The sequence below is a fragment of the Diceros bicornis genome, chromosome 20 (genome assembly GCF_020826845.1).
Source record: "Diceros bicornis minor isolate mBicDic1 chromosome 20, mDicBic1.mat.cur, whole genome shotgun sequence".
In the NCBI taxonomy this organism is placed as follows: Eukaryota; Metazoa; Chordata; class Mammalia; order Perissodactyla; family Rhinocerotidae; genus Diceros; species Diceros bicornis.
This window is the reverse complement of record NC_080759.1, coordinates 2457046-2480731: the sequence shown is the minus strand read 5'-3', so window position 1 is coordinate 2480731 and position 23686 is coordinate 2457046. Positions and strand designations below refer to the sequence as shown.

The window sequence follows — 23686 nt, the reverse complement described above, 5'->3', positions numbered from 1 at the left end:
GCTCCATCAGGAAGATGACCTACCTGCTGCTCATCAGGCGATCCCCCACTGACTGGTTTAAGATTCCATTCCTGGGAGGGCCAAAAGTCTAATTAAGTCTCAGCTTGTTGACATGGGGCTTAGCCTAAGCGGCTCCATTTGGGCCTGGTGTCTTGTTTTAAACACATGACTTCTGCTGGTCCCTGCTTTCCCCAGTTACCCCCCGGCTGTCCCTTCACTGACCATTGTTGGTCACACACCCACTGCACCTGCCTCCAGTCCTTCCCCCCCAACACCGTAATCTCACACACAGCTCCTCCCGACAGTATCATGACGTCTCCCACCACACGTCCCCTATACCTTCCACACTGCCAGCCAGATGCTTCACAAACACCACCACCATTTATGTCCAATGGGCTGAGAGGGCTGCCCGTGCACTGGGAATCAGGAGTCGCAGGGTCTGTCACTTGGCCTCCAATAACCTATTGTACCCCAGCTGAAGTGCTTACCCTGCGGAGAGACTCAGTTGTAGCCAACTCCATCGAACAACATCATCTTTGCCCCAGGCTTCCTTCAAAATGCTCCCCCCACTTTCTGCCCCAACCGCTCCTTGAGGGGTCATTTTGGGGTAGCCTTCGAGGCCACCCTGGTGATTTTGTGCCCAGGCACAAACATCCCTCGGCCCACAAACACTTTAACCATACCCCCTGAAATCATATAGCACAGGTAACCAGTCAATGGATGCAAATTACTGGTTTTACCTCCAAGACCGCTAATGAATACTTTACACCAGGAGCATCCACATTTGGGTTTTACTGTGGGCTGATATCACAAGGCTCTCACCCAGTGAGCTTCTCTCTTCCCCAGCCCTCTGAGCAGCTTGCTCCAGGATATATTCTGCAATACATCATTGTCTGTCTCTCAGACTGCTTCCCTCAGGTCGCAGGAAACTTCCCCTGAGTTTCCTGCCCTGACTGGCTACCACCAACCCATATAGACACTGTCAGTCCTATAGCACTGGGTGTTCAGTTCTACTAGGACTGACTGACTGGACTGGGCACAGGTGCGGTGGCCCTACCCACACAAAATCAGGAAACTGAGGCAACCAAGAAGTATCGACAACCTTAACCCAACATGGACAACAACTCCGTAAGACCCTATCCTAGCCCTTTTACAACACTCTCATGAGTCTCTTGCCTAAATGGCTTTAGAAAACGGCCTGGCCCTAGAGTGTCTATACCAGCTAAGGAAGGAGGGGTTTGTGCCTTTCCTGGAACCACTTGCTGAATGTACATCAACACACAAGTCCAAACCTACCACCACCAGATGACCCAGGAGGTTAAAATATTGCATAATATTACCCAAATCTTGAACAGATACCCAAGGCCCCTGAGATCACTAACCTACTTTCATGGCTGGTCTCTCCAAGTTGGGGACAATGGAAACGGACTGGATTTTAGACTGTTGCTTGTACAATCACAGGACTTGTTTCTATAGCCCTCATCAGATGTTTACTCTCTTGGCTACAAGATGCCCTACCCCTAATAACTCCATTAATTGCCCTTATTAAATATCCCAACCAACTTAAAATTAACTAAATTAAAATTAATCAATACCCTGATTAATTTAAAAACTGTAAAATTTTTATCCAGGAAAATCTGCTTAACATAGAATACACCGTTGAGAGCATTTTAAAGTATACAGTTCAGTGGCTTTTAGTACAATGATTATGTCGTGTGGCTATCACCACTATCTAATTCCAGAACATTTTCAACACCCCCAAACAAACCCATACTCATTCGCACTATTTTCTCCTAACCCAAGCCCATGGAAACAACACATCTGTTTTCTCCCCCTATGGATTTGCCTATTCTGGACAGTGCATTCAAATGGCATCATGCTATCTGTGGCCTTTGTGGACGGCTTCAGTGAGCACACGTTTCAAGGTTCATCCATGGCTGAGCATGTAGCAGTATCTTATTCCTTTCTATGGCTCTATAATATCCTATATTATGCATAGGCCACATTTGGTTTATGCAGTCGTAACTGGATAGAAACTTGGGTTTGTTTCACCTTTGGACCATTGTGAATAATGTTGCTTTGAATGTCCATGGACAAGTGTTTCTTTGAACATATGTTTCCAATGCTCTTTCGGACATACCTACCATGTGACTCTCCAGGTTAATGGTAATTCTAGGTTTAAGATTTTAAAAAATGCCAAGCTGTTTTCTGCAGTGGCTGCATCATTTTACTTTCCCACCAGTAATGTTATGTGGGTTTCCCGTTCTCCACATCTTTATCAACACTTGTTATTTTCCATTATGTTGAGTATAGCCTTCATTTTGAGTGTGAAATAGTATCACACTATCCTTTGGATTTGCATTTTCCTAATAATTTATGATACTGAGCATCTACCTAGTGCTTATTGGCCATCTGTGTATCTCCTGGAGACATGTCTATTCCAGTTGGTTACCCATTTTCATTGGTTTCTTTGTTTCTTATAATTGACTTCCAGGAGATCTTTATATAGTCTCAATATTAGAGCCTTCTCAGTTACATAACTTGCAAATAGAGGAGACATCAGTACCCCACTTTTAACACTGGATAGAATATCCAGACAGAAAATCAGGAAACAGCAGACATGAAAACATTAATGGACCTATCAGACATACACAGAACATTTTACTGAACAGCAACAAAATGCACTCTCTTCTCAAGGGCACATGGACTATTTTCCAGAACAGATCAAGTGTTAGGTCACAAAACAAGTCTTAACAAAATTAAGAAGACTGAAACCATACCAAGTATCTTTTCCAAATACAATGGCATGAAACTAGAAGTCAATAACAGAAGGAAAACTGGAATATTCATAATACATGGAAATTCAACAACAAACTCTTAAACAGCCACTAGATCAAAGAAGAAATCAAAACGGACATTAGAAAATAGCTCCAGAAATACAAAAACAAAAATAAAACCACCAAAACTTACAGGATGCAGCAAAAGTAGTACTAAGAGCAAAGTTTGTAGTGATAATCTTGTACATTATAAGAGAAGAAAGATGTCAAAGAAACAACCTGACTTACAACGCACAGCATTAGAAAAAGAAAAAATGAAACCCAAAGTTAGCAGAAGGATGGAAGTCACCAAAAAGAGAGAGGGAAAAAATGAAAGAGAGTATGAAAGATCAATAAAAGTAAGACTTGAGTTTTTGGAAAAAAATAAAATTGACAAACCCTTAGATAGAATATCGAGGAAAAAGAAGAGAGATGACTCAAATAAAGTAAATCAGAAATGAAAGAGGAGGCATTACAACTGATGCTTCAGAAAGAAAAAGATCAGAAGAGACTATTCTGAACTACTGTACACTCACAAATTGGGTAACCTAGACAAAATAGATAAATTCCTAGAAACAACCTATGAAGGCTAAATCATGGAGAAACAGAAATCTTGAACAGACCAGTAACAAACAAGCAGACTGAATGAGTAATCAAACACCTCCCAACGAAAGGAGAGTAAAGTGAATGCCCGACTTCACCAGACCCCTGAGCCAGCCTGCCCCAGCCCCAGGCTGACTCCCGTGGACCTAGCTGGCTCCCTGCAGGCTTCTGCAAATCCAGGCCCCTGGCTCACCCTGGAGCATGCCAGCTCTGGTGGCCTCAAGCAGCATCTTTGACACCAGGCTCCCACCATGCTCCTGGGAACCCAGGGCCCCATCTCAGCCTAGGGGCTGCCATCTTAAACAGCCCAAGGTGGCTCCTGTGACCACAAGTGGTGTCCTTGGCACCAGGCTCCTGGTGGGCTCTGGTGAATCCAGACCCTTGCTCACCCAAGTTCCTGCCTACTCCAGGCAGCCACAGGCAGCACCCACAGCCACAGGCAGCTTCCGCAACAGGGCACGCAGTGGGCTCCCACAAACCCAGGACCCCAGATCACTGCAGCACTTACCGGCTCCAGCAACCCCAGGTAGATTCCATGGCATCAGGCTCCCTCAGGGCTACTGGGAAGTCAGGCCCATGGCTCACCACACCACCTGCCAGTTCCAGCAGCTGTAGACAGCTCTCATGGAACCAGGCTCCTGGCAGGCTCCCAAAAACCAGGCCCCCTGCTCACCCAGGTGCTTGCTGACTCAGGCAGCCCTAGGCAGCTCCCACGGCACCAGGCACCAGCAGGCTCCCATGCACCCAGGCTTCCATCTTGACCCAGCACCTGCTGGCTCCTGCAGCCTCAGGCAGCTCCTGTGGCACCAGGCCCCCAGCAGGCTCCCAGGAATCCAGACTTCTGGCCTACCCCAGCACAAGCTGTCTCTCATGGCGCCAGGCTCCTGGCAGGCTCCCGTGAACCAAGGCTCTCAGATCATCCCAGCACTGGCCAACTCCCATGGCCCTGGATGACTCCTGTGGCTGCAGGCTCTCAATCAGGACCTGCCAAACCAGGCTCCAGTGGAGCTACTCATGAACTCAGGGTCCCAGCTGTGCCCAGGGCCAGACACAATACCGTGGACCCAAGCTCTCCACTCACCCCAGTACCAGGCTGCCCAAGGACTCCAGCAGCAAGCCTGCCCCTGGACACCACCAGATGGCCTACCCAGGACCCCTAGATGGGCTGACTGTGAAGGCTTTGGTTTGCTAAAGCCAGTCTGTAAAGAGTGGAAGAGGTGCCTACTTCTTCAAATTTGCAGACACCAATGGAGGCCACAAGGATCATGAATACTCAAAGACCCATGACACCACCAAAGAAAAAGAATAAAACTCCAATGACCGACCAAGAAATGGAGATATAGGAACTATGTGACAAAGGCTTCAGAACAACCCTCTTTGAGAAACTCATAAAACTATAAGGAAACACAGATAGACTACTAAATGAAATAAGGAAACAGCACATGAGCAAGTGAGAAGTTCAACAGAGAAACAGAAATCTTTAAGGAAAAACAAACAGAAATTCTAGAGTTGAAGAACACAATGACTAAACTGAAAAATTCAATAGCAAGCTTCAAAATCAGATTCAACCATGTACAAGAAATAATTAGTGAACTAGAAGATGTGTCATTTGAAATCATCCAGTCAAAGAAGCAAAAAGTAAAAAAGGAATGGATGGGAACGGGGAAAGGCAGTGTGAATTACGGGATACCGTGAAAAGAAACAGATAAGCATTATTAAAGTACCAGAAGAGAAGACAGGGAGAAAGGAAAAGAAAGTTTACTTAAAAAAATAGCAGCTGGGCCAGCCCCAGGGCTTAGCAGTTAAATGCGTGTGCTCCGCTACCAGCGGCCCAGGTTAGGATCACGGGTGCGCATCGACACACCATTTGTCCGACCATGCTGAGGCTGCGTCCCACATACAGCAACTAGAGGGATGTGCAACTATGATGTACAACTATCTTCTGGGGCTTTGGGGAGAAAAGGGGAAAAAAAAAACCAAAAAAAAAAAAAAAGTGATGACTAGAAGAAAGAAGTTAATTATGGGAGGGAATGGAGGTGCTAACTCACTGTACTGTGGTAATCCTTTCACAAATCATCATTTTGAACACGAAAACTTACATATGTTATATGTGACTAATATTTCAAGAAATCTAAAAAAAAAATCTCTCAACAAAGTACAACCCAGGACCAGATGACTGCACTGGTGAATTCTACCAAACCTATAAAGAAGTATTAAAAACAAGCCTTCTTACGCTCTGTCAAATGTTGAAAAAGAGGGAACACTTCCAAACTCATTTTACGACGCCAGCATTACCCTGATACCAACACTAGACAAGGACACTAAAAGAAAATAAAATTACAGACCATTACACCAGATGAACATAGATGCAAAAATCCTCAACAAAGTACTAGCAAACTGAATTGAACAGCGTATTAAAAGAATTATACACTACGACCAAGTGAAATTTATTCCTGGTATACAACGGGAGTTCAACATAGAAAAATCGATCAGTGTAATATACCACATCAATAAAATGAAGGGGAAAAAACATGACCATCTCAATGGATGCAGAAAAACCATTTGACATAATTCAACACCCTTTCATGATAAAACACTCAACAAACTAGAATAGGAGGAAAGTGCCTCACCATAACAAAAACCATATATGAAAAACACACAGCAAACATAATACTCAATGACAGAAGGCTGAAAGCTTTTCCTCTAAGATCAGGAACAAGGCAAGGATGCCCACTTTCACCATTTCTATTCAACACAGTACTGAAAGTTCAAGCCAGAACCATGAGGCAATAAAAATAAATAAATAAAAGCCTTCCAAATTGGAAAGAAAGAAGTAAAATGGTCTCTGTTGGAAGACGATATCATCTCATATGTAGAAAACACGAAAGACTCCACAAAAAAGCCGTTTGACCTGCGGCCGGCCCGGTGGCGTAAGCGGTTAAGTGCGCGCGCTCCGCTGCGGCGGCCCGGGGTTCGCTGCTTCGGATCCCGGGCGCGCACCGACGCACTGCTTGGTAGGCCATGCTGTGGCGGCGTCCCATATAAAGTGGAGGAAGATGGGCACCGATGTTAGCCCAGGGCCGTCTTCCTCAGCAAAAAACAGAGGAGGATTGGCGGATGTTAGCTCAGGGCTGATCTCCTCACAAAAAAAAAAAAAAAAAAGCCGTTTGACCTAACACGAATTCAGGAAAGTAGCAGCATACAAAGTCAACACAAAAATCAGTTGCATTTCTATACACGAACCATGAGCTCTCTGAAAAGGAAATTACAAAAACAATTCATTTATAATAGTATCAGAAAGAATAACATGCTTAGGAATTAACTTAACCAAGGAGGTGAAAGGCTTGCACCATAGAAACTACAAAACATTTCAGAAAGAAATTAAAGAAGACATACATAAATGGACACATATCCCATGTTCATGGATTGGAAGGCTTACTATTGTAAAGTGTCAATATTACCCAAAGCAATCTATAGATTCAATGTAATCCCTATCCAAATCCTAATGATTTTTTTTGCAGAAATAGAAAAACCCATCCTAAAATTCACATGGACTCTCAAGGGACTCATAATAGCCAAAACAATCCTGAAAAAGAACAAAACTGGAGGACTCACACTTCCTGATTTCAAAACTTACCACAAAGCTACAGTAATCAACAGTATGGTATTCGCATAAAGACAGACATAGAGACCAATGGCATAGAATAGGGAGCCGAGAAACAAAGCCTCACATATACGGTCAAGTGATTTTTCACAAGGGTGCCAAGACCACGCAACGGAGAAAGGTTTCTTTTCAACAAATGGTGCTGGGAAAACTGGATATCCGCATGCAAAAGATTGAAGCTGGACCCCATCCAACACCATATACAAAAATTAACTGAAAATGGATCAAGGACATAAATGTAAGACCTCAAACACGAAAACTCTTAGAAGAAAACATAGGACAAAATCTTCACGACAGCGGACTTGGCAATGATTTCTTGGATATGACACCAAAGGTACAGGTAACGAAAGAAAAACAATGGACAAATTGGACTCCATGAAAATTTTATAAGTTGGTACATCAAGAGGCACTGTCCACAGAGTAAAAAGGCAACCCAAGAGAGGGAGAAAATATTTGCAAATCATGTTTCTGACAAGAGACTGATATCCAGAATATACAGAGAAGTCCTAAAACTAAACAACTAAAAAACAAGCCAAGTCAAATATGGGCAAAGGACTTGAAGAGACATTTCTCCAAAGAAGACTTACAAATGTCATATAAGCACATGAAAAGATGCTCAACACCACTAATTATTAGGGAAATGAAAATCAAAACCACAATGAGACACCACCTCACACCCACTAAAATGAGTGCTATGGAAAAGACAGAAAACAACAAGTGTTGGCCAGGGTGCGGCAAAATTAGAACCCTGGTACACTGTTGACAGGAACGTAAAATGGTGCAGCCGCTATGGAAAACAGTATGGATGTTCCTCAAAAAATTGAACATAGAATTATCACGTGATCCAGCAATTCCACTTCTGGAGATACATCCAAAAGATCTGAAAGCACAGCCTTGAAGAGATATTTGTACACCCATGTTCATAGCAGTATTGTTCACAATAGCGAAAACGTGGAAGCAACCCAAGTGTCCACTGACGCATGAATGGATACACAAAATGTAGTATATCCACACAAAGGAACATTATTCAGCCTTAAAAAGGAAGCAAATTCTGCAATATGCCACACATGGATTAACCTCGGGGACATTATGCTAACAGAAATAAGCCAGTCACAAAAAGATAAATACTGTATGATTCCACTTACACGAGGAACTGAGAGTAGTCAAAATCATAAGAGATACAAAGTGGAATGGTGGCTGCCAAGGGATGGGGGGAGGGGAGAAGGGAGAGTTATTGTTTAATAGGTATAGGGTTTCAGATTTATAAGAGTTATGGGGATGAATGGTGGTGATGACTGTACAATAGTGTAAATGTATTTAACGCCACTGAAGTGTACACTTAAAAATGGTTAAGATGGCACACTTTTTTGTTATGTATATTTTAACTCAATATACAAAAAGGGAAAAAAAAAAAGAGAAATGAGCTATTAAGCCACAAAAAGACATAGTGGACCCTTAAATACATATTGATAAGTGAAAGAAGCCAACCTGAAAAGGCTATATACTCTGTTCCATAGTTTTCATGTATTCCAATTACACGACATTCTAGAAAAGGCAAAAGTATAGAAACACTATAAAGATCAGTGTTGCCAGGAGTTGGGAGGCAAGGAACGAAGAGGCAGAGCACACGGACTTTTAGGGCAATCCAACTCTTCTGTGGGATACTGTCGTGGTGGACACATGAGATTATGCATTTGTCAAATTCCAAGTACATGACAGCGAGACAGCGAACCTTAATGTAAACTACGGACTTGGTTACGAACACTGTAGCAGCATCAGCTCCTCACCTGTGAGGAATGAACCGCACTAACACAGGTGGTCATGCAAGATGTTAACAGTAGGGGAAACCGCAGGGGAGGAGGGAGAAATGCTCTGCACTATCTGCTAAATTTCTCTGTCCATCTAAAACTTTCCTAAAAAACAATCTATTAATTAAAAATTAATCAATGGAAGGTAGGGAGTGGGTAGAAATACGCACGAAACAAGAATATCAGAACACTGATAAATGTTGAAGCTGGGTAATGGGGACATGGGGGGCTATCACACTTTTCTGTTTAATTTGTGAATGTTCAAGGTTTTCCACAATAAAACATTTTTAAAGCTCCAGATTAAATCTAGATTATATATACAAGGAATCAAAGAATATGAAGAAAGCAGATATTTTTGAAGCAAGTACTCAAGGGGCACACTGAGGGAACGTGCAATCACACTGGATAGAGAGTGAACGTCCTGGTTCCACCAGGAAGGTTTGGAGCTCAGTGAGCAAGGCAGGCGACAGCACAGTCAGGCAAGTGACTGATAATGAACAAGGAAAATGTTCACCCTCACTGGTCACAGAAATGCCAACGATGGGCCCTGACAGAACTGCCCCAGGATTTACAACGTCGAGACACCCAGAGTTAGAGCGGGCTCAGGGACAGAGCACCACGTCCTGTGAGAATGCCAATCAGCACCGGCTTTCTGGAGGGCAAACCCCCCGAACCCTGGAACCCGCAGGCCACTGGCCCGGCTGCTCTGTTGTATGGACTCTGTCCAAAAACAAAGTGATTGGGTAAAGATGATGGACTGAATAAACATATGTAGAGCCCCTCTGACATAAAATCCCTAAAAAATGACCGAAAGATTCCTTCATTGATGAACAAATTCATAATAGCCCTGGGAACCATCAAGAGAGCCAAAATTTGAGGAAGACATCAAAGAGAGACAACAGCTGGTGACCGGGGACCCCAGTGGGGGGCTCTGGGTGGGCCATGGAGACCCAGCCAGGGCGCCCTCTCTTCCTCCCCCTCTTCCCCCTGCCGCTCACCTAACACCTCCTGCATCGCCCCTCCACTCCCAGCCACTGCCCACCTCACGCTCCAGGAATACAGGAGCAGAGGCGCAGGGCACCCTTTCCACTAGCACAGCTGTCCTCTTGCTCTCTGCGCCTCCCCAGGCGGCGGAGCCCAGCCCTGCACCTCCTCAGGGCCCAGCACGCTCCTCCCGGGCCCTCAGCCTCCTCCTCTCCATCTGGTCCTCCCTGCAGCACCTGCTAGCTCATCTCCACCTTACAAACAAACTCTCCCTTGGACCCATGCTCCCTTCTGGCTACTGTCCACTTGCCCGACTCCCCTTCATGGCGAAACCTCTTAAGTAAAGGGCCTCATCCCTACTGCCCTCCCATGGCTCCCCTTCCCCCACTCTAGACCCAGCTTCATTCCCACCCTCTCAAGGAGACTGAGGTCACCAGTGATCCCACGTGGCCAAGTCCAGCCATCTTCTCTCCATTCTGATCAGAGCTGTATCCCACCCAGCTGAGCACCCCTCCTTTCTGCAATACCCTTTTCCCCTCGTGGCTCCTGCAACCTCATGCTCCACCATTTCAGTCCCCTTTCCTGGACCCTCTTCAGCTACACCTCTGCAAACACTGCCTGCTCCTAGGCTGGGCCCGGGGCCCTTCCACAGCTGCAGTGTCTCCAGGAAACCTCATTCAATTCCACGTTTTTAAACATCTCTGACCTCATCCTCACTCTGCAGACACACCGATGCAACTTCAAGAGCTTAGGTGCTAGCTCCCCAGCATCAGCACCTAAGGAGTATCTCAGACTCGACTCCTCTCAAAATTTCACTGTCATATGAGTTCCAAAATAGCATCAAATATTTCCAAAAAGGAGGAAAAATTTGCATACAATAAATAGTGGTGAACAAAGTAACCGATAAAACGTATACTTACACCCAACCATGGTTGCTTGATGGGGAAAATAAGAACACAGAACTGTGATCAGACAGTCTCAAGCTGGGGAGTGGAAGGTGAGGAGCTGAGAGTGTAGAACACAGGAACTGATCAACTCTAACCATTTCCAGAAAGAAAGGCAGAAACTGTTGTTCCTAAAAGCTGAAAGACACCCACTAGAAGAATAGAAAAATCATGAGAAAACCTAACAAATTAAAAATTAAATTAAATGGTAGACTCAACTTCCAGTTTATCAATAATCACGATTGCGAATGGAGGAAATTGCTCTATAAAAAGACGAAGGCTCTCAAGTTGAGTTGAAATATAGTCATAAAATAAAGGGATATAATATGGTTGAAAATGAGGAGATAAAGAAATAAGATTTTAAATGGACAAAAAGGGGTTTTCTGTGTTGCTGTCAGGAACACTTATGCACCCAACAATATGGTCTTGAAACATAAAGCAAAACTGGACAAACAAGAAGACACAGGCACCTCCAGAATCACAGGGAAACCTACCTTACCTCTCTTAGAAATCCACAGGTCATGGGGCGGCCCCATGGCTTAGCGGTTAAGTGCGTGCGCTCCGCTGCTGGCGGCCCAGGTTCGGATCCCGGGCGCGCACCGACGCACCGCTTCTCCGGCCATGTTGAGGCCGTGTCCCACATGCAGCAACTAGAAGGATGTGCAGCTATGACATACAACTATCTACTGGGGCTTTGGGGGAAAAATAAATAAATAAATAAATAAAAATTAAAAAAAAAAAAGAAATCCACAGGTCAAGTGATACAGTAAGTTAGGAAACAGATCTGTTGACGAACACAAAAAAGCTAGATCTGGCCTCAGCCCGAGGGACAACAACGTAAGCAACTAGTGGAGAGGATGCATTCTCCTCAAACCACAATGAAACAATCACCACAATGGACTGTGTGCTAAGCCACAATGAAATCTCTAAATTGTCCACAAAGCAGAAATCTATAAGTGACCATATTACTGGACCTTCAAGCAATAAAAGTAAAAAATAATCACAAAATATTGGCTCCCCTCCCTCAACCTATCCACTTGAAAATCTGTCCACACTCTTCTAAATCTCTCAGGTTAAAGGGCGGATCCAGACAGACAGACAAACTCTTTAGAAATGAACAGCAAGGAGAGCAGCATGAGGCAAATCCATGGCATGGGGACAAAGGGACAGACGAAGGGACACAGCCTCCACTGCAGGTATCAGGGAATATCACCTGTACACGAAGAAGCTGAGCACTTCCCTCCAGGAGCCAGAACAACACCACAATAAAACCAAAGACAGAAGAACGAAGCGAGGATTCACGAGGCAGGAACAACAACGTAGACCTGAGCAATGGAGTCAAGGGCTGGCTGTCTGGAAAGACCTGTAACAGTGAGAAACCTTGCGCAGTCTGACCAAGAGGAACAGACAAAGGCACCAAACTGTACCATCAGGTATGACAAACTACAGAAACAGCTTTAACGTGATAGGAGAACATAGCAGATAACTCTGACCAGGACATCAGCGGTCCTCAACTGGAGCTGTCCTTCCCCCAGGATGCATCTGGAAACACGCGGGATGGGTTTTGTTTCTAGCTTTGTGTTGTCCTAATGGTTGTTGCCCCGGGGGTCCAGGAGGTCCTGAACAGCCTGTCACATAGAGCCATTTCCCACCTGACGTGTTACTGACATCTGGAAAGACAAGCACTGATCCAGATTAAATGAACAATGTGGCTGAGCAGCCCAGTGGCGTAGGGGTTAAGTGCATGCACTCTGCTGTGGTGGCCTGGGGTTCGGATCCCGGGCGCGCACCGATGCACTGCTTATCAAGCCATGCTGTGGTGGCGTCCCATATAAAGTGGAGGAAGATGGGCATGGATGTTAGCCCAGGGCCAGTCTTCCTCAGCAAAAAGAGGAGGATTGACAGATGTTAGCAAAAAAACAAAGAAAGAAAGAAACAAACAAATCAATCAATAAATAAACAATGTGGTAGGGAAATGTTTTCCATGGATGTATAACAGGCAAAAGATGGTACCCTCAGTACGTAAGGAATATCGAGAAACCAATGTTTACAACTACTAAACTGTAAAAGAGTGGGAAAATCAGAAACATAGCCAATAAATACATCAAAAATATATCTAACCTATTTGTACAGGTGGAGAAATATGTATGTAAAGCACAGGAAACAGTCTAGGAGATGACACACCAAATTTTACCATGGACAAGGACAAAAGTTGGGAGATAGGTGAGAAATAGGAGTTTTTACACTTCTTAGTTTATATATTTCTGTAGTTTTAATTTTTACAAAAGTGAACGTATTCTACTCAAACAGATGTTTAAAATTTTAAAGAAATTATTAAAATATTCGAAATGACTTCAGTTCAAGGATATTCATTAAAACATGAATGGGAGGAGTGACGTCAGCGTCACGGCGGAGTGAGCTTTCCCGTAAACTCTTCCCCCGATAAGATACAACAAAAGGAACAGTCACAGACCAACAACAGAATCCTAGACAGTGAAAAGCAAGATCAGAAAGATCCACACTGCTGCACATCTCAGAGAGGAACGTGCTAGGCCCCCAGAGGAAGTGAGGAGAGGTAAGGAGAACTCTTCTCCCTCCCCATCAGATCAGCGATCCCAGTCCACATGGCTCCCAGTGAGGGGATAGGGGCAGCCCTCTGCGGGGAAACCATAGCCCTTCCGGCTCTCTCCGCCAGTGGGAAACTCCCACACAGAGTACTCAGAACTGCTACGGGGTACCATCAACATCTGAGCACCCCAGGAGAGCGGATACCGAGGGGCGAACGAGAAGCCCCCCACACCACGGACCCAGCAGGCAAAAGAGAGAGCACCTCCCCCGCCCGCAAGCTGGACCCTGCGGATCAAAGCGAACAGCTAGGGCAGAGTGCAGGGGGCACAGATTACACAGCCCTTTACCCCCACACAGTGGCAGCGGGTGGAAATTGCAACCAGATATTTCCAGGATGAGGAAAAACAAAGCCAATACAGGAACCACAATGCAATGGTACAGGAAATCACCAGACCAGAAGGAAAATGACAAGCACCCAGAAACCAACGCTGAAGACACAGAAATCCATAACCTAAACGACAGAGATTTCAAAATAGCTATCATTAAAAAACTCAATGAAATACAAGACATCACAAACAATTCAATGAGATTAGGAGTTTCTTCACAAAAGAGATTGAAATCATAAAGAAAAACCAATCAGTGCTGATGGAGATGAAGAACACAATGGAGGAGATAAAGGAGAACCTGGAATCTTTAAAGAACAGAGCTGACAACATGGAGGAAAGAATTAGCATTATAGAGGATAGGAATACAGATATGCTCCAGATGGAAGAGGAGAGAGAACTAAGACTAAAAAGAAATGAAGAAAGTCTCCGAGGAATATCTGACTCTATTAGGAAATGTAACATAAGAGTTACAGGTATTCCTGAGAGAGAAAAGAGGGAAAGAGGAACAGAGAGCCTATTCAAGGAAATAATAGCTGAGAACTTCCCAAATCTGGGGAAGAAGCAGGAAATACCAGTAAGCGAAGCCAACAGATTACCTAAATATGTCAACAGGCAAAGGCCCACTCCACGACATCTAGTGGTAAGGCTAGCCAGAGTCAATGACAAAGAAACAATATTAAGGGCAGCTAGACAAAAACCAAAGATAACGTACAAAGGAACTCCCATCAGGCTCTCAGCGGATTTCTCAACAGAAACTTTACAGGCTAGGAGAGACTGGAATGATGTATTCAAAATACTTAAAAACAAAAACTTTCAGCCAAGAATAGTCTTATCCAGCAAAAATATCCTTCAAACATGATGGAGAAACAGTAACTTTCCCAGATAAACAAAAGCTAAGGGAGTTCATGGCCACGAGACCCCCCACTACAAGAAATACTCAAGAAGGCCCTCAGGCCTGAAAAAAAGAAGAGAAAGGGAATACAAAGCTTGGAGCAAGGAGAAAAATAGGTAGACAAACTCAGAAAAATAGTAGATCTTTACCAGAATAGGTTAGCAACCACTTAAATACCAAAATCAAAGATCAAAGGAAGGAATTCACCAAAAATAAATTTAACCTTATCACTGTAAACACACAACCACAACACAAGATAGAATAAGGTATAACAAGAACGACTTAGAAGGCAAAGAGGAAAGTGATTGAATTGACTTAGTATAAGGAAATAGGAGGCCATCAGATAATGGACTATCTCATACACAAGATTTTTTATACAAACCTCAAGGTAACCACTAAACAAATAATCAACACAAAATCACATATGATAAACAATGAGAAAACTAGAAGAGTCATAAGACAGAAGAACCAAAACTGAATTGGCAGTCCGAAACAAATGGGACAAGAAACAAGGGAAATGCAAAAGAACCAGAAAATAAGTGACAAAACAGCAACATTAAGCCCTCATATATCAATAATTACCCTAAATGTAAATAGATTGAACTCTCCAATCAAAATATACAGAGTGGCAGGATGGTTTAAAAAGCAAGACCCAACAATATGCTGCCTCCAGGAAACACATCTCAGCTCTAAAGACAAGCACAGCCTCAGAGTGAAAGGATGGAAGACAATACTCCAAGCTAATGACAAACAAACGAAAGAAGGTGTTACCATACTCATATCAGAGAAAGTAGACTTCAAGATAAAACAGGTTAAGAGAGACAAAGCAGGGAAATATATAATGATAAAGGGGACACTCCACCAAGAAGACATATCACTTATAAATATATATGCACCCAACATAGGAGCACCAATGTACATGAAGCAACTATTAACAAACCTAAAAGGAGACATTAACAACAACACAATAATAGGAGGGGATCTTAATACCCCACTTACATCAATGGATAGATCATCCAGACAAAAAGTCAATAAAGAAATAGTAGACTTAAATGAAAAACTGGATGAGATGGACCTAGAAGACATATACAGAGCACTCCATCCAAAAACAGCTGACTACACATTCTACTCAAGCGCGCATGGAACATTCTCAAGGATAGACCATATGTTGGGAAACAAAGCAAGCCTTAATAAATTTAAGAAGATTGAAATCATAACAAGCATCTTTTCAGACAATAATGCTATGAAACTGGAAATCAACCATGAAAAAAAACTGGGAAAGTGACAAAAATGTGGAGATTAAACAACATGCTACTGAACAACCAATGGATCATTGATGAAATTAAAGGAGAAATCAAAAAGTATCTGGAAACAAATGAAAATGAAAATATGCCATACCAAACCACATGGGATGCAGCAAAAGCGGTCCTGAGAGGGAAACACATAGCGATACAAGCCCACCTTAACAAACAAGAAAAAGCCCAAATAGGCAACCTTAAATTGAACTAGAAAAAGAACAAAGCCCAAAGTCAGCAGAAGGAAAGAAATAATAAAAATCAGAGCAGAAATAAATGAAATTGAGACCAAAAAAACAGTAGAAAGGATTAATGAAACAAAGAGTTGGTTCTTTGAGAAGATAAACAAAATTGACAAACCCTTAGCCAGGCTTACTAAGCAAAAAAGAGAAAGGGCTCAAGTAAATAAAATTAGAAATGAAAGAGGAGAAATTACAATGGATACCACGGAAATACAGAGGATTATAAGAGAATACTATGAGAAATTATATGCCAACAAATTGGACAATCCAGAAGAAATGGATAAATTCTTAGACTCATACAACCTCCCAAAACTGAACCAAGAAGAAATGGAGAATCTGAATAGACCAATCACAAGTAAAGAGACTGAAATAGTAATCAAAAACCTCCCAAAAAATAAAAGTCCAGGACCAGATGGCTTCTCCGGTGAATTTTACCAAACATTCAAAGAAGATTTAATACCCATCCTTCTCAAACTATTCCAAAAGATAGAGGAAGATGGAACACTTCCTAAGTCATTCTACGAGGCCAACATCACCCTGATACCAAAGCCAGACAAAGACAATACAAAGAAGGAAAATTACAGGCCAATATCGCTGATGAACATAGATGCAAAAATCTTCAACAAAATATTGGCAAACCGAATACAGCAATACATTGAAAAGATCATACACCATGATCAAGTAGGATTTATACCAGGGACGCAGGGATGGTTCAACAACCGCAAATCAATCAACGTGATACATCACATCAACAAAACAAAGAATAAAAACCACATGGTCACCTCAATAGACACAGAGAAAGCATTTGACAAGATACAACATCCATTTATGATAAAAACTCTCAACAAAATGGGTGTAGAAGGAAAGTACCTCAACATAATAAAGTCTATTTATGACAAACCCACAGTCAACATCATACTCAATGGGGAAAGACTGAAAGCCATTCCTCTGAGAACAGGAACGAGGCAGGGCTGCCCACTCTCACCACTCCTATTCAACATACTGGAGGTTTTGGCCAGAGCAATTAGGCAAGAAAAAGGAATAAAAGGAATCCAAATAGGTTACGAAGAAGTGAAACTCTCACTATTTGCAGATGACATGATTTTATATATAGAAAACCCTAAAGAATCCATTGGAAAACTATTAGAAATAATCAACAACTACAGCAAAGTTGCAGGGTACAAAATCAATCTGCAAAAATCTGTTGCATTTCTGTATGCTAATAATGAACTAACAGAAAGAGAACTCAAAAAGATGATACCATTTACAATTGCATCAAAAAGAATAAAATATCTAGGAATAAATCTTACCAAGGAGATGAAAGACCTATACAATGAGAACTACAAGACATTATTGAAAGAAATCGATGACGACATAAAGAAATGGAAAGATATCCCATGCACGTGGATTGGAAGAATAAACATAGTTAAAATGTCTATATTACCTAAAGCAATCCACAGATTCAATGCAATCCCAATCAGAATCTGAATGACATTCTTCACGGAAATAAAAAAAAGAATACTAAAATTCATATGGGGCAACAAAAGACGCAAATAGCTAAAGCAATCCTAAGAAAAAAGAACAAAGCTGGAGGCATCACAATCCCTGACTTCAAAACATACTCCAAAGCAATAGTAATCAAAACAGCATGGTACTGGTACAAAAACAGACACACAGATCAATGGAACAGAATTGAAAGTACACAAATAAAACCACACATATACGGACAGCTAATTTTTGACAAAGGAGCTAAGAACATACAATGGAGAAAGGAAAGTCTCTTCAATAAATGGTGTTGGGAAAACTGGACAGCCACATGCAAAAGAATGAAAGTGGACCATCTGCTACCGCCATTCACAAAAATTAACTCAAAATGGATCAAAGACCTGAAGGTGAGACCTGAAACTATAAAACTCGCAGAAGAAAATATAAGGAACACACTATTTGACATTGGTCATAGAGGAATCTTTTTGGATGACATGCCTACCCAGACTAGGGAAACTAAGGAAAAAATAAACAAGTGGGACTTGATCAGATTAAAGAGCTTCTACAAGACAAACGAAACCAGAATCAAGATGAACAGACAACCCACCAGCTGGGAGAGAATATTTGCAAAACATACATCTGACAAGGGGTTGATCTCTGTAACATATAAAGAACTCACACAACTGAACACCAAAAAAACAAACAACCTGATCAAAAAATGGGCAGAGGAAACGAACAGACACTTCTCCAAAGACGATATACAGATGGCCAACAGGCACATGAAAAGATGTTCAACATCACTAATCATCAGGGAAATGCAAATCAGAACAACACTAAGATATCACCTCACACCCGTTAGAATGGCTATAATCACCAAGACAAAAACAACAAATGTTGGAGAGGATGTGGAGAAACAGGAACCCTCATACACAGCTGGTGGGAATGCAAAGTGGTGCAGCCTCTATGGAAAACGGTATGGAGATTCCTCAAAGAATTAAAAATAGAGATGCCCTATGATCCAGCCATCCCACTACTGGGAATCTATCCAACGAACCTGAAATCAACAATCCAAAGAGGCTTATGCACCCCTATGTTCACTGCAGCATTATTCACCATAGCCCAGAAGTGGAAGCAACCTAAGTGTCCCTCGACTGACTATTGGATCAAGAAGATGTGGTATATATATACAACGGAATACTACTCAGCCATAAAAAAAGACAAAACCGTCCCATTTGCAACAACATGGATGGACCTGGAGGGTATTATGTTAAGTGAAATAAGCCAGAAAGAGAAAGACAAACACTGTATGATCTCACTCATATGTGGAATGTAAACCAACACATGGTTTACTGTGTTACCAGGGGCAATGGGGGTGGGGGGTGGGCACAAGAGGTGAAGGGAGACATATATATGGTGATGGACAAACAAAAATGTACAACCCCAAACTTCACAATGTTATAAACTATTAAAACATCAATAAAATTAATTAATTAAAAACATGAATGGAAAGAACCTCCCCATTACTTTAAGAGTCTCCCATAACTTTTCTAATAGTTTATTATGTCGATATTATTTCACATTTAGATCCTAACTCATTGGAATTTACATTTGTGTGAGAGATGCAACAGAAGCTGACTTTCTCCTGTTCAAGTGGAAAACCAACCATCCAGGCACCATTCATTGGGTAGGTCTGGCTTTCACAGCTGACCTGCAATGCCTCCTTTCCCACCTGCTAAACCCTGACAGCTACCGCTGCCTCTCCAGTGCCCTAGAGCAAGCGGGGTGAGCTCTGCAACCTGGGCTCCCTGTCTACGAAGGGCGGCTACCAGCAGAGCCTTCTCCCAAGACAGCAGCAGGCATGCTGCACACAGAAGTGCTCAGGGGCCGTCTGCTGCATAGCAGGAAACCCCTCATGATGAGCAGGCAGTGGGGGAGCCCCGAGCCCCGGGACTGACCTTGGCTGGGGGCAGCAGGCTGCTAAGGCAGGGAGCCCCCTCCCTTCAGCTCATCTAGCTCCTCCTGCAGCGTCTGCACCTGGCTGTCGGCGGCTGCCCCTCTTCAGCTCGCCGTTCTTCTCCACCTGCCCCTGCAGGCGGCACCCATGCTCCTGTTCCCCCGGGAGCAGAAGCAGTAGGAGTGCAGTGAGTCGAGGAGTTCTTGGGCCCCCAGTGCTGACAGGATGAGCCCGCTGAGGGACGTGGGGCCGGTGTCGCTGTGCTCGCCCTGCACAGCTTCTGCGGCTGGCTTCGGGGTGACGTCTGTTGGAGTGGAGGGGCTCTGGGAGGGTTTCTGAGGCATCATTGTGAATGATGAACTTGGGGGCTCTGGGCCAAGCCCTCGTCAGGCCTCAGGCTGGTCCCGCTGCAGCTGGGCTCCGCGTCTCTCTTCAGCCTCCTTCGCTCGACAGGCTCTGGGGGACAGATGGCCTCTCTCGAGTGTACACTGAGGAGAAACTGTAAGAAGGAAACCAGCCAATAAATCTGCATGCCCCAGATCCTGGGGGTAAAGTCACCCACGGAAATGCCACTCTTACCCAGCAGCCCCTCGCTGGGAAGAGGGGGTTTCATCGCCAGCATCTACAGCAGACGTGTTTGCATCTCCCTGGCTGCCTGATGCTGTGGAGGCCACACTGTCTCCTGGAGTTCCTTCCAGAGATTCTGCGCCCGCTTCTGACTGGCGGCTTCCCGGGCAGCCCTGGCTGCGGGTTCACCCTGCAGAGGGGCTCGCTTCAACTTGCGGGACCCCGGCTAGGCCCTCAGGTTTTCCCTCGAGGACGACGATGAACCTGCAGCTCCTTTCCCATCTGCCTCACTCACATGTTCCCTCAGGCCCCCGGCGGCCTTCCTGGTGTCCTTTCTCCTGGGGCGGCCAGGGCCTTCAGCCCCCTCTTCTCAGTCAGGTGGAAGATGGAGGGCACGGCCGCAGGTTTGTGCACGTAGTACTGATCCTCCAGCCTTTCCGAGAGCTTTTTTTGCTGAAATGTTCGCTACAGATGAAAGAATGCTTAGTGGGGTCCAGTCATCCCTGTGAACAGCTTTTAACCACTGGACCACACATTTTGAGCTCTTTATGCAGAGCCTGCAAGGATAAATGAGAAAGTAATTAGAAAGAAAGAATTAAATGTCTCGCCCTAAAATGATCAACTATGAAAGCAAAACAAGTGTTTCTGCGGACACCCAAATCTGTAGCGACTTTGCCCATTAAACCTTTAGTAAAGATTTAAGGACTCTTTAGTAAAGATTAAGGCACCTTCTGCTTGCAAGTTATTACTGGAATAGAAAGATGAAAGACCCACTGTCTACCTTAAGAAGCTCACCATCTGTAGGGCAGAGAAGAAAGGAAGGGGAGGACCTCCTCCCAGGCTGTGGTAAGTGCCCTGTAGGGACACAGATGCTCGGGCAGATAGCACAGGATGGCATCAAGACAACAAGAAAGGCTTCAGGAAGCCCCGGACATAGTTCCTAGAAGCTCATGGCTGCCCAAACCTCCTGCTGTCCCTGGGATGCAGGACTTGGGCTGCTAAAACAGAGATGGTTGGTCCCCCCATTTCAAAGCCAGGCCAGGGGTCGGCCAGCAGAGCCTCCCAGGCACTCAGCAGGGCGCCTGGCCCCAGCTCTGCGCAAGCAGCTGAGGATGCAAGACCGCCGCCAAGAGGAGGTCAGCCCCAAGAGCTGCAGTTCCGTGTTCCTCCTGTCCTTCCACTACCAGGAGAAAAGCTGCTCCCTGTACAAAGCAAGCAGCCCCTGCAAGACACCGACCAAGACACTTCATCATCTCTTCTCCTCATTAAGGTAAAATCTCTATTTAGACCAAACTATGCACATGGGTGGGGGCGGGGGGTTGGAGGGAGTCTCTCCCGAGGGCTGTCTGCTCCACCTGAGGTCATCTAGCCCCCTGAGGCCGCTGTGGACCAGACCAGGTGGATACTAGGTCCTCAGGGAGTTTCAAGCAACATGACCTTCTAACCTTTCTCAATGCTTTGTGACTAGTTACCAAAGGACCCCCACCTCCTTTGCCCCCAGACCACGTTAGACCACCACACGTGCCAAGAGCAGCCTTCTCTGCAGTGCTTTGCCTCATTCTCAAAAACAGTAACAAAACTTTTGGGACACAGGCTCTGAAGGAAACTGTCAAGAAAGCATGGTGGCTAACCTCTGAAACAAGCTCATGTTACTAGTTCTTTGGATAGATTGTAACAACTTCCGACTTAGAACAAACCACTGTAAACTTTCAATAAGATTACAGACAACAAGTGCCATTCAGGTCTTTCAAACTTCAATAACAACCTGCAACACGAAACAAAAGGATCTGCCAGGTTTTCAAAGTAGAATGTCTTCAGCGCACTGTTCTGGGACCTCCAGTGTGGAGTCCAAAGGACTCGGTGAACTGGCTGAATTCCAGAAGCCCTCCTGAAGGGAGCCAGGCCAGGAGGAAGGCAAACCCCTCACCCCGCTGTGGGAGCCCAAGGAAGAGGGTGGAGAGAGAAGCTCCTTCCCTGAGCCCCCAGGGTAAGTCTCCCTGTGAGGAGTGGGCTGCGCCTGGCTCTACCCAGGATGCTGTCAGATGCCCAGTCTGCAGGGTCAGCCTCCCCGTAAGGAGTGGGCCGCGCCCTCCTCCACCCAGGATGCTGTCAGATGCTGAGTCCGAGTCCGCACCATCAGCCTCCCCGCGAGGAGTGGGCTGCACCCTGCTCCGCCCAGGATGCTGTCACATGCAGAGTCCGAGTCCACAGGGTCAGCCTGGCCCGCAGGGTCAGCCTTCCCGTGAGGAGTGGGCCGTGCCCTCCTCCACCCAGGATGCTGTCACATGCAGAGTCCCAGTCCACAGGGTCAGCCTGGCCAGAAGGGTCAGCCTCCCCGTGAGGAATGGGCTGCGCCCTGCTCCGCCCAGGATGCTGTCAGATGCCTCTCCAGGACTCACCTCCAGCACAGAGCCACCTTTCTGTGCACTGCCAGGACCCTTCTGCACTGCCAGGACCCTTCTAGCAACAGAGCGCCGGGAGGGACGTCCATCAAAGAGGTACAAGCTGCATTTGCTCAGCCGTATTCCTGATCGCAGAGATCAAGGCAGGCTCCATGCCATCAGAAGAGCAGAAAAGTCACAGCAAATGCAAAAAGATAGTGACCTAAGGAAGAGCGTTTCCAGAACACCCTGTTTCTCGACATTGTTGGCCCCAGCCGGAATCAGTGGAGACCAGGGTGGCCGCGGGGTGGGGGTGAGAGGGTGGTGGAGGCCATAAAGTGGGCGCCAGTGGCCGTGGTGGCCCGAGGCGCCCGGACTAGAGACAGTGGCACAGACAAGGCCACACAGCGCCCGGCGCTGACTCACCCGCTGGACCGGCCCGAGGACAAAGTGCCGCACGCCTCGGGCTGGACCGCGCGGGGGTGCTGACTGGGCGGCAGCGGCCGGTTACCTGCGGAAGGAGACGGCGGTTTCTCCTGCTGCCCGGCGATGGGAGCAGTTCGCGGCCGCACAGCGATCACCATCCCGGGCCTCAGGCTATCGGGCCTCAGGCTATCGCGCCGCCATGCTCCGGCCCCCTCCTCACCACCCCACAGCGGGACCGCCACAAGGGTAAGGGCTCGCCGCGACACTCTGTGGGACGTGGAGCTGATCCCCGAGGCCTGCAGGACGGCAAGATGGCGGCGCGCTCCTGCCCGTCGGCCGTAAAGCAAGATGGCTGCGCCCATGAGCCTAGGCAAAATGCCGGCCAACGCGCCCGCCCAGGGTCGCGCTGCCCAAACGCGTCTGTTCCGCTGCCCCGATAGGTCGCTGCTGCGGTGTTCAGAGCAAACGACCCAGACCGCGGGGGAGCTGACTGTGCGGGCAGGCCCTCTACGCAGGGACCTGCCGTACGCCAAGATGGCGACCCACGCACTTCTGCCTGCACTTCCGGCCTGGCCCGCGTTGCTCGGCCGGATTGGCCCCAGCGGCTGCCCGTCGCGTGGCGCTCATTCTCCAGGGCAGCGGAAAGAAGAACGCGGGTGAGGGCGTGCCTG

General features: G+C 45.6%; 1 protein-coding gene and 1 pseudogene across 1 annotated transcript in view; both read right to left on the bottom strand.

Annotated features, from left to right (window-relative positions):
* Positions 1-19762, bottom strand: part of LOC131418833 (ral guanine nucleotide dissociation stimulator-like) — a 28887-nt gene extending 9125 nt beyond the window's left edge. Inside the window, exons 1-3 of the mRNA XM_058563428.1 lie at positions 19643-19762; positions 340-489; positions 24-71 (exon numbers count right to left, since the gene is read on the bottom strand). The gene's annotated coding sequence lies outside the window, so the exon portion shown is untranslated. The remainder of the gene's footprint in view (positions 1-23; positions 72-339; positions 490-19642) is intronic.
* Positions 19487-23173, bottom strand: LOC131418832 (peroxynitrite isomerase THAP4-like; annotated as a pseudogene).
* Positions 23174-23686: the final 513 nt, after the last annotated feature.